Below are 13,141 nucleotides of genomic sequence, written 5' to 3'. Positions count from 1 at the left end.
TGTATACTCATTGCTTACGGTGATCCCTTTCCATGTGATCCCCTAATGTATTTCAGGAACCCCGCAAGCCCGTGCTATCAGGGGACAGGTCTCACAGCCTGGGCTGCCCATCAAAGTACAAGGCTGAAGGCTATAATTAGCTATCTCTGTGAACCTCAAAAACAATTTCTAAAACAAATTCTCCATTTCAAATGGATGGGACAGGTTTTTACATCCAACTTTTTTTTTTTTTTCTTCTTTTCCTGGTTAAGAAAGTGACACCATAACAAAATATAACGTAGAGCTCAAAAGTGGATGCTTCCAAAGCCCGATGAAATTTTTAACCAAACTTTATTGTAGAAAGTGGAAACATTGGACAGAAAGACAATCATGAAAAGACAAAAGTTTGCAGAGCAAATGTTGGCTGAACAGTTGGTTTATACCACTGTTTATGTCAACCAAATCAGATTAGGTTTATGTCTTTAACTTTGGTCTCATCCCTACTCTAGGCATAAATCCTTTAATTAGGCTAGTTGAATTATATTTTTTGCTTCTTTATGAGCAAAAATAATTCTAGGCCGAAGCAAAAAAAAAAAAAAAAAAAAAAAGGAAGATTGTCTCTGCCTCCCATTTAGCAAAAATAGAGTAAATATGTTCCTGTTTGTTTATACTATGTTACTATTTTATGGTTACTACTCATCCACTTTCTTTACCTTTTACATAAATAATAGTGTTCCATTTTTTTTTAAGTAGAGCTCCGTAGACACAAAGATTATGAACTGGTTGCCATTCTCATGGTTTTAGACTCAGTATTACACTGAAACTGAAATATCTATTTAAATTTCTAAATTATGTAAAGCTGTAAAGTTTATAATGTAAAGCCACTTGATCGTAATTCCTCCCCAAAATATTTTATTTCTCCTCAAGATAAATGAAGAAGGAAAAATTGAAGGGTGACACAGTATATCTAAATGAGTAACAGGTGGCTGATGACAGTTTTCACATATTCATCTCTTTGTATTATGATCATTATTACCCAGAATCCTTTAAAGCATTGACTGATCATGACCATCCTCCAGTTGCACAAACATCCTATTGTCTCCTGGAAGCGCCTGGGAAGGCATGAGAAGGTCCTTTAATTAGACTGGAATTTTACTTTATTATTTATAAAGATTTTATTTATTCATGAGAGACGCAGAGAGTGAGAGAGGCAGAGACACAGGCAGAGGGAGAAGCAGGCTCCCTGCAGGGAGCCCGACGTGGGACTCGATCCCAGGATCATGACATGAGCCAAAGGCAGATGCCCAACCGCTGAGCCACCCAGGTGTCCCTAGACTGGAATTTTATTATTTTTTATTGTTTAATTTATTTATTTTTTTAGACTGGAATTTTATTTTATTTTATTTTTATTATTTATTTATTTATTATTATTATTTTTTAGACTGGAATTTTAAATTGCAGCACCATTTGCCCTGGCCCACCTCCCTAGAACTACCCCGAAACACCCTTTAGTTTAGCCTCTCCTCTCCAGCCTCCCTGGAGGTTTTTATTTATTTATTTTTAACACACCTCACTGTCTCACCTTTGTGCTCTCTCATCATTCTATCTTCTCATTAAAAGAAAAAAAAAACAAAACTTTGCCACCTTTCTTTTCTTAATTAAGTACTACCTGTCCTTCTAGACTCTCAATACCAGTGACAGTTCCTTTGGGGAGCCTCCCTTGGTCCTTTTATTCCCATGTGTGGGAGATGTCCCCATAGCATCCCACACTAGAGCCTACTGTCATTGTTTACTGGTGTGAGTCCTCTGGGGTGTCTCAGGACTGTATAGACCTCGGCTCTGTACCTCCAGTGGCTTGCACCATTGTGTGAATGCTCTTTACTGTTGCTTGGACATACGTATCTGTTTTTATTTGGACATTAAGCTACGTTTTATCCTTATTTACTAGGGAGGTGCACGGACATAAACTTTTTGGATTATGTGGTATGTCACTAAATAAACTAGTTTAAGTCGACTTTGTAATGAATAGTTGGTTTTTTTTTTTTAAGATTTTATTTATTTATTCATGGGAGATGTAGAGGGAGAGACAGAGACAGAGGGAGAGGTAGGCTCCCTGCGGGGAGCCCAATGTGGGACTTGATCCCAGGACCTGAGCCCAAGGCAGACACTCAACCACTGAGCCACCCAGGTACCCCCACCCCCCCGTAATGAAGAGTTTATAAAAAGATAGAAGCACTTGGAATAAACAACCCCCCTTTTTAATTGATCCCTAAATAGATTTAAACTAATGTGTCTATTTTTTTAATCTTAATTCTGAGGATATGAGGATAGGCTGGTATTAGGAACAGAGGGCATTTGAGTACAGAATTAAGCTACAGAAATACCAAATATCCTCCCTCCCTCTCCCCCCATTTTGGTGGCTTATTTCAGCAAAGATTTATTTCTTGCTCTTGTAAACTCAGTGGTACACTCTATCCAGTGACTCCGGGATCTGAGTTTGCTCCATCTTCCTCCAACTTGTGACTTCCAAGGTAGCTGAAGCTCTGACAGAGAGGTAGGGAGAAAACGGTGGCTTTTACCCATTTCTTCCCAGAGGTTTTACGCCAGCTCAGGGTCCCTGGGCTAGAATTAGTTATGTGGCACCAACGTTATCGCAACAGAAGCTGGAAAAGGAAGCTTCCGTGGTACTTAACACAGAATAGGGCATGGGAACTGACCAAGCCACTGTGTGTTTTGCTTTGTCTTTTACGTTGCTGTTTTTGGGGAGGCATGATGGGACAGGTGGATAGGTAAGAGATAGACGCCTCTAGGTGAATTCAAGTGGGAAATATTAATATTAATAAATATTAATTCTACAGTCTTTTGTTTATTGAGTCCTTGTCCTATCTCCTGTGTATTCTGGATAAAGAGTCTGTCTGAAGACATTCTCATCTTTTTAGCTAATGGTTCATCTTGAGAATCTGGTCGGACTTATGAAATTCAGTGAGTATGAGCACTTAACCCTGAAACCTGGCAGGACTTTCAGGGGTTTATGAGATCTCTGCAGCCCACCACCCATCCTAGCCCTCTCAGTATTAAGAGTACCCGGCCTATGCCACATAGTTAGGAAGTATTGAAGAAGATGAGAAATCAGTGTGAGCATAAATTTTAGCTGCTGTGGGCTGAACACTGGGAATCTTTCCAAATCAAAACTTAGTCCCCCGATTCGAATGAAAGAAGTAATTTGGTTGCTACCTACAAGCCTAGATGTAGATTCATTTAATGAGAGAGATGTAGACAATAGACAAAATTGTTGATAAAAAAAAAAAGCATAATTGAGAGGCAGCTGACTGAGGAATACACAATAGCTTTTATTCATAGTATCTTTTGCCAGGCTCTACGATGTGAAGCTTTAATGATAAGTGGATTAAATTTTTCATATTTTAAGTGGTTGCATTGCAGTCATTGCTTTGCTATTAGGGCAGGTACTTCAGGTATATATTCAGGTGGAAGATCATAGATTAATGAAAGGACTATATGATATTTCTATAGCTTAATTCTGTACTCAAATGCCCTCTGTTCTTTAGATTATAAAGCAAATCTCCTAAATTGGAGTTTGATAGCCTTAATTACTTCACTGTGATATCACATATTTTACATATGAAAAATAAAATGCCCTGAGCATATTTATTATGGAAAAGAAGTTAGTATCAAGTTGATATGGTTTTAGAATTATTTTCTTCAGAATTAACACCTGTTATTTATGCCTTTTTTCTTTCTTTCTTTCTTTCTTTCTTTCTTTCTTTCTTTCTTTCTTTCTTTCTTTCTTTCTCTTTCTTTCTTTTTACAGTTGAGGGAATTGAGATTCAGAGTTTTTCAATGACTATCCCCAAGCCTTTGCTTCTATAGGAGTTTTTACCTGTCCTTTCAGCAGTTTTGTCAATAGAATTTAATTATTTCATCCAAAGTCCGCTGTCCTCACCAGACTTGGAACATTGTACTGAAAAGCATAACCGGTGTGTTATTCATCATTATTCCTCCAGAGCCTGGCACTTGTTCGGGTGCTCATGTTTAGCAAGTAAAGGAATGAGCAGATAACTAACTGAAAGTACGGACATAAAACAAGACAAAACAAAGAATGACAATCCCTGGCCAAGTGTCTGAGAGACAAAATAGCATCAGGGTTGGTACGAGGGCATCGGAGCCCGGTTTCCTTTGGTTCACTTACTACGTCAAGGAACTGGACAATAGCATTACCTATTTTATAGTGCTGATGTGAGGATTAAATTAGTTTGTATATAGCCACTTTAGTTTTGCTTTGCAGATTTTAAACCCTAAGGATTATGTAACTAGGGCATAAATATTTAAATTTTGATTAAAATAAGAATTACGTAGCGAATATAATTTGACATTGATTGAATAAAAGGAAGCAAAATATTTTAAACTTTGGCTTATTAACATGCATCTGATAATCCTGGAAATTGAGACTAAATTTCCTTTTTAGCTTTAAGCATAAAATATTTGAATGTACATTATTTAAGATATAATGAGGTCTTAAAACACTGAAGTCTTATGAGATGATAGAATTAACTTTTTCTTCCAGATTTTATCTTCTTTCATTGTCCAGTGAGCATCCAGTTAGAAAAATGCAGTCGTTTATTAGTGAGCAGAGGACGTGGTAACTGCTAGGCGAACGGTGTTATTAGATTATTGGCCAAATCAGGCTCATCTGCTGGAAATACGTATTCCCCTATTGTTTTATTACAGAATGTATATTTCAAAACCAACTTAATGTGAAAATTAGCCACTAAATATGACTTTGTTTCCAAGAATTAATCTGTTCCTGGCTGATTGTAATACTCTAGTAAGTCTAATCCAAAGCACAGAGTGGAGAGGCAGCACAAGGCGTCATTATTTTTGCCATGTGTTTTGGCTTGAGTCATCCCAGAATATGAGGGAGTCACCATGGAGCTTGTCCCTTTAGCACAACACTTGTTGCCAAAGTGAATTGATTAGCAGCAATAGTAGGAGAGGCCGTCATCACTGTGTGGCTCACCTAAGCCCTTTTTATTTTTTTCTCCCCTACATGTATATAAAATTGCTTCAGGCCTCAATTTCAGGACACTTTGTTCCTCATGGGAAGAAGCACGAATTCCAGAATAGTGTGAAGTGGAAAGACTTTTTGCTTCCATTTGTCAGGCACCCTGTCATCTCGTGCAGCAGAGCGGCCGGGGATGGCCATGATCATAAGGCCAGCGTCTGTTTTCACGGTGTTATGAAAGCTCTTCCTGAGTCATTAAAATGTGTGCTAAGCAAGACAACAGTTTCCCTCATTTATGTCTTCTTATGCTCAGATACAATTTTTATAGTCGTAAACTATAATAAACAGGTCTTCCAGCATACTTTTTATATATAAATACTGCCCAGAGAATTATTACTCTGTTTATTTCTGGGATTGACTCATGTCCTTCTCACTGTCCTGCCACTGCAGTGTGACACCATTGTGAGTTCAGCCTGTTGCCCCTTTATAAAATAGCTTGGCCAGTATCTGCTCCTTAAAAAAAATATAAACAAAAACATCTGAATCCTAGAATGTGAATGGGGCAAGAAAACTACTTAGTAATCTGAGTTTGTCTGACAAAGGATATTTTATTTTATTTTATTTTATTTTATTTTATTTTATTTTATTTTATTTTATTTTATTTTATTTTATTTTATTTATTTTATTTTATTTTTTTATTTTATTTTATTTTTATTTTATTTTTTATTTTATTTTATATTTTATTTTATTTTATTTTATTTTATTTTTTTATTTTATTTTAAATTTTTTAAAAGATTTTATTTATCCATTCATGAGAGACACAGAGAAAGAGGCAGAGACACAGGCAAAGGGAGAAGCAGGCTCCCTGCAGGGGGGCCTAATGCGGAACTCGATCCCAGGACCCCAAGATCACGACCTGAACCAAAGGCAGATGCTCAACAACTGAGCCACCCAGGCATCCCCAAAGGATACCTTTAAAAGGTGTCCTAGTTTTAGATATTATACAGATACCTCTTCCCCCTTTTTTTTTTCCTGTAATTTTAAAGGATCAGAAGTTCAGCTGTTCATGATATCTGCTCTAGGAGAAGTGGAGCTCTCTAGCAGGGCATGTATTTTACAGTCTGTGCTACCTAGAAAATTGAAATTATATAGAATAGAGTAATGTCACTATTCAGAACATTAACTTTATTATAGAAATTGTTTTCTTTTTAGTTTTTAAAATTATTAAAAATACAGTATTTTGGGTTGTCTATCCCAAAACAGGAATATGTGTGTGTGTGTGTGTGCCTGTGGTTCCCCAAATGCAGTTTAACACAAAGTCATACGTTTCCCCTGTGGTGTTACCATGCTTATAGTCCCAAATATAGAGCCCTGTGGTAGGGAGACAGTCAAGGAATGCGAAGACCTGGTTCTAACCCCATAGTCACCATTTACTATTGATGTGTTTTTGGGGCTTCACTTTCTACATTTTCTAGGCAGGGATCATGCAGTCCCGAATTACAAAGTACACCTTGTCAACCTTTCCAGGCTGCTGGGAGAATGTGATTGTTGAGAGCCTAAGACAGTACTTTGCCCATAGAGGCTTTCAGGAGTCGATTAGTTAGATTATTTAGTATCCTCAGAAGTGACACGGGAAGGAGGCTGGTCAATTCTCAAGTAAGACCATTGCTGTTCATTAAACATATGATCCTTGGCCAGACGTTTCACATCCCAAAGCTGGATTCCTTACCTCTAAAATAAGGTAGTAGCATCTGCTTGGATGACTTCCAGCAGTGGTTGTGAGGATTATAGAAAATCATAGTGTGCTATGTAAACACAAAGAGTGGTAGTTTTCACACACTGTCTTTGGTGCTAGGTTCCCATCCCAGAGAGAGAGTCTGAGATGGAGCAGAGGACTCCCCGTGTACGCATATGGGAGGAGTCCTTAAAGACTACTTTTGTTTCAGTAATGTGGTAATTAGGGTTCTGGGAGGATGTGTGGGGGTTTAATTTGGGGGGGGGGTATGGAGCAGGGGAAAGGATATGTAGAAAACCGTGTCAGAGAAAGTGAATCTCAAGCAGTGTCTCTCATTTACCCAACTTATTCTTGCTTCTTTATGTTACTATTCCCATAGGATCCTGGTTGTAGACTGACATTTAAATGAGTGATGTGACTGCTCAGGGACTCTAAACCTCACTGAGATAACATAAAATGATCAAAGCAGTGAGATGCAAAGGGTTAGAAGGAAGATAGGCCCATGTTAGGATATGTATGGATGGTGGCAAAAGACCAAAGAGACTCATATTGGGGTTAGGAATATGGGAATACACAGGAAGCATGAAGCAGAAAACACTTGAGAAGTTAAAAAAAAAATAATACGTTGTCCACATTCAAGTAGTTTTCTTAGAGATGTGTTTGTGTGTAAATTAAGGAACAAGTATTTTGGTAGGCCGTATTTTAGGGAAAAAAAAGAATTTGTTAACTTCGAATATTCAACTCACATCGTTGAGGACAGCTTCTGGCATCTCATGAAGAGTCAAAATGTGTATAAAGTAAGAATTATTAAACTTTAGGGACAGATCCGTGATTCAAGGGGCTTCAAAGTCATATAGGAGTTTATAAGTTGATATTGTGATGCTCCCTGGTGGTTGTGAGTGATGAATCACTGTTAAGTAACTCGAATTTTAATACAAACTTTAAACACATTTTAAAAAGTATGAAGTCATTTTACAGGGTAATTCAGGACTGATCACTTACCTCCGTGTCTTTGATGACTGATACATTTGATGAAAGGTACTTTTCATTTATTCACATGTAAACAGATGTGTTGATGAAGATTGTAAGTATAATGCTTAGTCATCGGCCTCTTGATCTGTTATTGTATTGCCTGGTATGGGGGGAGGGGGAGACAAATGATTGAGGGGAAAAGTAGAATTGAAAATTACCTTTTGGGATTTAAGTGACTCATTAGAATAAAGGATAGAAGAGAAATCAGACACATTTGAAAAAATATGTATCTGATTCACTTTGAAAGATTCACATGCAGTTACTCTTCTTCTTAATAAGTAGGTGTCTTTCCTTTGCTCTTAGGAATGAAGAGAATGAATTGAGGTATCCAAGTGATGACATTTTTTTTTCTTTCATGTTTCCTTTTATTCATACCAATAGAACATATTTTACTTCTTTTCTGATTATGGATTGCATAAGACAGCACTAGGTTAGCCGTCCTTTCCATCAAGAGAATGGAGTGATCCATGTGGGTTAGTATCTAAATTATTAAAGATATCTGGTTTGTTTAACGCATACATGTGGTATAGAAAGATAATCAGTTGCTCAAAAGTGAGGGAAAACCATTTGAATCTCAAAAGCTACAGTTAGTACTTAGGAACAAAGGTTGATTACTCCCCCTGGAGATTAAAACCTTATAAAAGTCCCCAGAATAACACAATTTAAATTTGTCTACCTTTTCTATCATTTGATTTCAACTCTATGTATAATAAGCAAAAAATGGTTTTTGCTTCCTTCTTAGTTGACATTAGCAGGACCTATCTGTGTGTAGATACTTTGATCTAGACGCTTGAGCAGGACAAATGACAATGCAACTTTCGAAACCTTTGATTTGTAAGAGGAATCCAGGCTGATTTGCTTGCTGATAGATTGCTGAGGGTTTTTTTTTTTTTGTTTGTTTGTTTGTAATTATTTATCATGAGGTGTGTAGTTGGTTTCTGACTGTCTAGATGGGTTGGATCTAGTGGTATGCTAGTCAGTGTCTAACAACCTGCGCTCTGAGGGGAAAAACAGAACCACCTTGATCTGTCAAGTTTGCTGATTTCTGTAATTCCATGACTAATTTCAAGCTATCAATACGAGGCCACTGAATGTGGAATTGAGACGCAAGGGCCACAGTCAGCTAATGCCAGCCAGTGCAAACAGGTTTACACCCATCCCTGGAGGGGTCAGCATTACAGAACCCCCAAATATCCATTCTAGGGTTTGAGAGAAGCATGGGGTACAAGACAAACAGCGGCTCTGGGGATCTCTCCCGGTTGGTGAATGTGATTGCTCCAGCCTCCTTCTTCTCTGCAACAGCCAATAGCAGATTCCTCGGTGATTCGTGGCAAAATAAAAAGCCAGAAGAGGGTTCAGACATTAAGTAAAATATCCCTGTTTCACAGTACCTACCTCTGCTTAATTTGCAGTCAGACTGGACTCATGCTATAAAACTTAAGGCAGAGTAATATTCAGAGCCTATTCCCAAGAGAGATTTAGAAAATTATAATCTTATTGCCTCTTGAAAACATTGGCCTTTCTCTTCTTTGTTCAGCTTCTCCCAGGATACCTGCTTGTCAGATTTTCTGTAGCTTCTTTTGGCTTTGTCATGGCAACCTAGTACCTTGGCTCAGGGCCCTAATGATTTCCAAATGTTTAATTATCTCTAGTTTCTGATATGTTTATTTCTGTCATTTTTTATAAGTATCTTCCCCGGAACGCATCTTGCCTAGGTCCTTGGCCTGTGCTTATAATCAAATTAGTATTCCGTTACTTCTTCAATCCTCCAATAGATCTTCCATATTTATTGGAAGCAGAGACAGCTCCTGTGTTATACCATCACATAACAAAACTCTAAGCACAAACCCCACACCCATATCCCAAACCCGTTGGTTAAGATTAGTGATACCTAAAAATTGTACACACATTCAGTAATTATCTGTGATAACATTAACACACATTTTAACTTTTTTAAATGAATAGAATGCAATATAAACAGCGTCTTCCCAGCTTGTGCTATTTAGGTCATCCACTTATCCTGGGATCTCCTTCCCTTCTCCTTTCCTTACTCCTGTATGTCCTTCAAGATTCATCCCAGGCATCATCCTTGCTATGACATCTTCCCTAATTGGCCTCCTCTGCTCCCAGAGTTGGGTACAGGCTCCTCTCCATTTTCTCCTTGGGGAATCTCGTAGCCCTCTGTTGATCCTTCTGTAAGTACTTCTACATTTAATATAATAACTGGTATTTTCCTCTCAAAATTTTATTTTGGAAACTTTCAAACCCAGCAAAGTTGCAATATTGGTGTCATAACTACGCATATACCATTCAGGTAGAGTCATGTGTTCATACACATTTTCCCCCCAGATCCAGAAGGAAATAAGTTGCACATTATCCCCTCCTTTTGCTAGTCAGCCTTTACTGAGATCCTCCTGTCCTTGGATTAATGGCACTCAACGACTTTTTAAGGATTCATTTCTTGATTGGTTTGTTCATCAGATGTTTATTAGGTAGGTACTATGCAGCTGAACCTTGAAGGCTTCAGTGAGTAGAAGTCAGGGCTATAGAGTATGTGTATAATTGAGGATGGTTAGAGAAGGATAAAATGTTGCCATTGTAAGTGGAGGAATGATGAAAGTACCATCATTCATCCATTAATTGATTGAGTCACCAGTGTTTATAATCTGTTCTGTACCAGCCATTGCCAGGGGCTCTGGGTCTTCACAGATGAGGCCTCCTACCTTTACACAATCAGTCTCACATAGGAGACAGAGCAGATCGTCAGAGAACGTAGTGGAACATGCTCATCGATGAAGGTCCCCAGGATACTATGGAAACAGAGGGGAAGGAAGGCAGGGCAGGCCTCCTGAGCAGTTCCAATGACACTTGGTAGTAAGGATGAAGGTGTAACCGGGGCAGATAAAACACATTGGAGATAAAGCATCAGTGCATTGCAAGTCAAGCATGAAAAAAATATGGAATGTTCCAGGAACTGCTAGCAGTTTGCCATGACTGGGATGACAGTTGCTAAAAGGCAGTTAAGAAAAAAAGGGAAGGCTCAGGGCTGGACGATAAGGTGCAGGTTACCAAGGACTTCGTGAGTTCCAACTGAAGAGTTGAATGTTTATTCTAAGGCTGTGGGAAACCACTGAATGGTTCAGGTTGGGTAGTGGCAGCTACCAGATCTGGGTCTTAGTAGAGTTGGTCTGAAAACCACTGGGAAATGGTTAGATCCTAATCCTAGTTCTTGTAATTTGGGGAGACTCAACATGGTTGTGTAATAGGAGCTAACTCAAAGAGTAAAAGTGATTTAATGGCAAGGTTAGCCAGTAAGCGTGCATGTGATAAATTAATCAAATTATTGGTACCCCAACCAATGTTTCTTACCCAAGGACCAATTTTCTTTTTTTGAGACCTTTTCTCCTAAGATCACTGCCATGCAAAATTTAAAAACGTAGCTCACAATAAGGAGTTAGTAGTCTCTGCAGCTAATATTGCTCCCTAGAAGAAGTAAGTGCGTGAGAGAAGAGAAAGAGAGTGAGGGGGGAGGGGTTGCTATAATTAGACACCTGGCTTTGCAGCGTACTGGATGTGATTTAAAGCACTTTATTTCTTGCTGCAAAACTCTTTCTGTTGAGTAAATGAGTAGGAATTAATCAATGAAAACATGACAGTGATTTTGGAGATTTTATAATTGATGTAATGTTTTTGTTTATTGGACCAATTAAGCCTGATTGACTTGGAGATTGCAGCCGCTCTGACAAAGCACCCATTGCTCACATTTCAATTCTCTGTCCTCAACTGCAGTGCGGATCCCCTGGCAGGATCAACGGGCTTCAAGATTGTGTCAGAGATGGCATTAATAGGAATCACTTATGCAGATGTTGAAAGTCTATGATATAGATCCAAAAAACTTAGCCATATTACTCTAAAATATCACATTGTGTTTGTCTTAAACGCCTTCAGACAGCATAATGCTTGGTTTAAGGTTAATGCCACAAAAGAGTATATCAGTTTCTGAAGGGCATATTATTAAATTGACTTTGTTGTGGACTAGGGTGTCTCAGCCTCTGCACTTCTGACATTTTGGACCTGATAAATATGTGCTGTAGGGGGCTGTGCTATGTATTATAGATACTCAGCAGCATCTCTGACCTCTACTCACTAGATACCAGTGGCAGTTTCCTCTCAACCTTTAGTTCTTGTAACCAAACTTGTCTCCAGTTATTGTCCAATGTCCCCTGGTGAGCAAAACTGCCTCTGCTTCAGAACCCTAGGTTAGACATTTAATGGTTAAAATAAAACCAAAAAAAAGTAGTTCCGTTAATCTTCCTGTGGGCTAATTGCATATTCATTTCTCAAAAAAAAATCTATATGTTTACATAGAAAGAGAAAGGGTGTAGATATAATGTTCTGATACTTTGCTGAGTGCTCAAATTTGGAGAATATTTTTACAGAATGAACAAGTACGAAATATCTGTGGGATTGTCTAACTTAATATATGTGAAGTTTCCATATTTTTAGTAGAAAGGAAACTGAATCACAGAAATGTGTATCAAATGAAGTAAAGATGAAGTTCCATGACAGATTCTATATTTTTACATAACAATAGCAGAATTAGGATTAAATTTGTAAGGACAACGATAGAAGTCCTTTTCAGCCATGGTTTATAATACTGGAACTGTACATTTGTTTTAGAATCTCATTTTTGTCTACAAATACTTTTTCACTTTTGAGATATGTTATTACTAGCATCTGAAAATAGCTTCGAGAGGTACAAATTTAGGTTGCCATGGGAATTTATACATACCTTACGCACCAACAGTGCGGTCATTGTTCTAAAATGTTAACTCAACTGCTGATTTTATAGATTGAGCCACAGGATACCAGGATAAAGGGTGTTGTGGTAAGGATTTAGTTGGGATACACTAGTATCATTAAGGTAAAGAGAGCTATTAGATTACTTCCAGCTAAATTCAGGGATCAATAAGTTTCAAAGAGCAGGGTAAAGGTGGTAGATAAAAGAATAGCCCAATGACATTAATCTCTGTTTTAGCCCAGTACTAAACTATTATTTCTACCATTTTTCCCCCAATAAGCTTTTACCAAACACTATATATATATATATATATATATATCAGGCATTGTGGTGCCAGGCTAGGTGCTTACACTTCCATGATTCCATTCTGTAAAACAGCCCACCGAGGCAGGTGTTGATGGTTCAGTTTTAGAGATGAGAACACTAAGAATTAAGTGCTTGACTACATGTCATATAAGTGGTTGATGTCAGCACCAGAGATGAAACCGAAATCCTACCACCCTTTCTTTACTGGGTGTATATTCAACAAGCACCTACAATGCACCCGGGACTTTGCAATGAAGAAAACATAGGT

General features: G+C 38.0%; 1 protein-coding gene across 24 annotated transcripts in view; it reads left to right on the top strand.

Moving 5' to 3' along the window:
* Nucleotides 1-13,141, top strand: part of MBNL1 (muscleblind like splicing regulator 1) — a 279,557-nt gene that overhangs the window by 181,260 nt on the left and 85,156 nt on the right. The gene's annotated exons all lie outside the window — the stretch shown is intronic.

Source organism: Canis aureus, chromosome 22, assembly GCF_053574225.1.
Source record: "Canis aureus isolate CA01 chromosome 22, VMU_Caureus_v.1.0, whole genome shotgun sequence".
Taxonomy (NCBI): Eukaryota; Metazoa; Chordata; class Mammalia; order Carnivora; family Canidae; genus Canis; species Canis aureus.
This window is presented reverse-complemented; position numbering and strand designations above follow the sequence as displayed.